We start from the raw sequence: 3,941 nt of genomic DNA, 5'->3' as shown, positions 1-3,941 counted from the left end.
AATGAGAAAACAAAAGCTCTTGATCATTGTTACGCAGTGTCACAGTATTATTACACGGCATCAAAGTTCAATTGCATCACAACTTCGACATCAATACTATGGTGATATGTATCACTCCCCCTTAGTCAATACTTCATCTCACATGAAAACCACTCCCCCTTACATAATGATCCAAAAATCATATGTATTTGTAGTGCGAACTACACATTAATTCTCCCTCTTTTTGTCAATAAAATTGGCAAAGGTATGAAAACTAGTGGGATCCTCATGAAATTTCCATAGAGACACTTCATAACCAAAAGAAAGTACATATCAACTTTTTTAGATGCAATCATAGCCGAAGCTAAATGCTTTCATCAAAGAGTTTACAAAGATACAAGATAACCCCTATAATATTCCACATCCACACTCCCCACAAAGATTTGGCAATTAAGTACAAGTTCAATTAAGAACTCTCCCCAATAAAATGTCATTCTCGAGAGAACAACAAGAGCGACCTTACTTTCACAATAACTACCTACAAGAGAAGGATTTCTTTGGACATTAACAAATCATATAAGAGTATTAATTTGTATCCAAAAACTCAATTAAACTAACCACAAGAGAACTAAAAATGCGGGGTCTAACAACCTCACCCAATATTTCGATTAGCAATCTGTATGAACTAACTCTAATATACTTTTAAGAGAATCAACTAGACAGTCAGACTCAATCTTAATAAAAAGTATATCAAGGAGTTAATATCTCGATCTCTTGATTTAATCTATACTCAAGCAAATAGAAACTGCGAGTCTTTATTAAATACAAAATATACCCCTAATTTTGACACCCAACAAATATACCCTTATACAACAATAAATATACCCCTATCACTTAAAAACATCATCCATTAAAAAAATAGATTACATTAATACCCTCACTCATATAATATTTTTCTTTTTTTCAAAATACAACAATTTTTTTTTATCATTTGACCGCTGTCGCCACCACCATTCCACCACCACTAGCACCACCACATATCCACCACCACCGGCTACCAACCGCTACCATCACCACCGAAATACCACCACAGCCGCCACCGTCACCACCATCACACCGCCGTCACCGCCGTCGCCGCCGCCACCACCGGCGACTTCAACAACCGAAGTTGATCCCAAAAAATAAAAATCAGAAAAAAAATTAATAAAAAAAATAATATGGTGTCAACAACCGAAGTTGATCCCAAAAACAAAAATAAAAAAATAAAAAAAATGGTGTCAACAATTGAAGTTGATCCCCACAACAAAACTCATAAAATGAAAAAAAAAACGAAATAATATGGTATCAACAACCGAAGTTGATCCCAAAATTAAAAAGTTCAGAAAATGTTCAGATTATACACGGTGTCAACAATCAAAGTTGATCCTAAATCTGGTGTCAACAACCAAAATTGATACTAAAATAAAATATTCAGATTATGTATGGTTCAACAACCAAAGTTGATCCCAAAGTATGGTATCAACAACCAAAGTTGATCCTGACATCTAGTGTCAACAACCAAAGTTGATCCCAAAATCTAGTGTCAACAACCAAAGTTGATCCCAAAATTAATATACTAAAATTAGTGAACCTGACGTGAATCGAACACACGTCTTATGACGTGGAGTCAGTTGTGCTACCATTGCACCACAAATTCAGTGTACCACAATTCAATTACATGTTTTCCAAGTAATAATGCGCCGGAAAATCAAATGAAATGTATTGTCTACTAAACAGACTCTACTCTTAAGGCAAGTTAATCATTTTCTCAACCTATAACGAATTTATTCAAATCTTAAGTACTAAAATAATCCTAATCTTACCACTGGAAACGGCTTCCGACAAATTATACAACTTCAAATGATGGAATCATGCAACTGCTGCCTAGCAGTCTCAACTAATTACTAGTGTTAGTTCCATGTCCTCTCAAAGAGTCGTATAAAAAAAAAAACCTAGTCCACTGATTACAACTAGTCTGATATATTAAGGTCTCAGCGTATTAATTAGTGATTTCTTATGTACCCCAGTTGTAACGGCATAGTTATTAATGTAAAAGTAGTTTTAGTGTTATATCTAAAGAGAAGAGTACAATAAGAAACAACAAGTAGCAAATATGAACAGACAACGGAAAGCCAGTACAATTGGTCCCATCTAATTCAAATTCTATCAAAAAAAATTCTAATAAAGCCCTATATATGTGTTGCTCTCCCAACCACACTCATATGAGCAGTTAATGTAATTACCTTTCAAAAACATTGGCAACTTAAGAGACGAAGCTCATCGTGAAATCTCCACAAGCATCCCACCTAAGACTCCTTGGAACTTATCCTTGGATCTGCATCAAACAAAGAAGATTGCCAAATTAAAGATTAGTCATGTCAAAAACCAAGAAATGACCAGTTCTATGACTTTAGTTACAACCATTCTCAATTCCATTAGTAGAATTCTGAGTAAGTTTTCGCACTAAAAGTTTGGTCCAAATGTATGACCTACCCTTCAACATTTTTAGAGTACCGATAATATTAGCTAAAAAAAATGATATTAGCTTTTGTGAACATGATATACTGCGGTAAAAGTAGAGAAACATATACACATCACAGTTAGGCCAAGGAGATACACATCGCCATGGTAATCGTCATACCATTTATCTAGAGTGTTTTGTCACAATTTTCATTTTCATGTCATTTTTCACAGACTACACCACTTCTTGCTAATCAATTGTGTATATATAATTTGTCTTCTTGAAACTTTAGAATTGAAAACCCCCATTCCGAGGTCCAATGAAATGCTGTAACTCAAGTCTCTTACTCCATAAAATCAAGATTATCTAATTTTCAAATGAGTATCAATGTTTTTTGGGTAGAGAAAGATGATTATAGTGAAACAAAGTAACTAAAACTTTATAGCAGCAGGTTAGAACTCTTTCAGAACAAATGAAATATAAGTCAGCTTACCGAAAAGTTATAAACATCCAAGCAATTAAATGACATGATGTGATGTTGAATAGAAAACTAACCTTAGTGTAACCCAGAAGATATCACCACCACCACCATCTCCCAACCAACAACACCACCACAACAAACAAACTGAACCATTCAATCGCCAAATGTTACGATTCCAACAAGAACCACCATAATATCCATCAATTCCATTGTTCTAAGTCTAACCCCTTTCCATCTGCATCACTACTAGTTACAATACCACCACCACCAACAGAAACTTGAGCAAGGGAAAGAATATAACCAATTTTTATACGTTTCGAATGATTCGATCTTCAGATCCAATAAATTGATGACGATTCTCATCGTCTCTTCCCAATCGATCTGGACAAATCATTAAGAAGTAACTGTAATCATCGATTTTAGGTACATCAAGCCAAATCCAGTTGAAACTGAGATAAATCTGAATGTCTAGATTAGCTTTTAGAATTTAAATTCCACATCGTTTGTTTAAGAGGTTGTGGTGGTGGATTTGGTGGAAGTAAGAGGTGATGCTATAACTGGTGGTTAGATTGGTGGAGGTGGTGCTGAAGTGAAGGTGGCGACGACGAAGATTGTGATGGTGGTGATCGTTGGGTCCGTTTCATTTTTGATTTTATTGAGAAGAAGAAACGAAATATAGAGATTACGATATAAAAGGTCAAAATAGTAAACACTGGAAATAAACAGGGGAACTTAGGGGGAGACCCAAAAAAGGTAATATTCTCATTCTCAGGCCCACAATTAATTTTGTATACAGTGACACCCATAATTATTTCTCTGACACCCAAAATTATCCAAAATTATTAAGAATTAATACATAATTCGTTATGCATACTATTTTTTCAGGCATAACTCATGCGGCCTAATTTTTCAGGGGTATAATTGGCAACGCAACTTGGACATAACATATCTAAAAATCCGCGCCTTAGAATTTTACAAATT

The 3,941-nt window shown here is 34.8% G+C and overlaps 1 long non-coding RNA gene across 1 annotated transcript; it reads right to left on the bottom strand.

The window, feature by feature from the left end:
* Positions 1-732: 732 nt before the first annotated feature.
* On the bottom strand, positions 733-3,629 carry LOC113308293. The gene is made up of 3 exons (XR_003339647.1): positions 3,035-3,629; positions 2,262-2,353; positions 733-1,132 (listed from the first exon to the last, which is right to left on the bottom strand). It is a non-coding gene; the product is annotated as an uncharacterized LOC113308293 (long non-coding RNA).
* Between the last annotated feature and the right edge of the window lie 312 nt (positions 3,630-3,941).

Source organism: Papaver somniferum, chromosome 9, assembly GCF_003573695.1.
Source record: "Papaver somniferum cultivar HN1 chromosome 9, ASM357369v1, whole genome shotgun sequence".
Taxonomy (NCBI): Eukaryota; Viridiplantae; Streptophyta; class Magnoliopsida; order Ranunculales; family Papaveraceae; genus Papaver; species Papaver somniferum.
The sequence above is the reverse complement of the archived record's forward strand: the minus strand, read 5'-3'. Positions and strand labels throughout refer to the sequence as shown.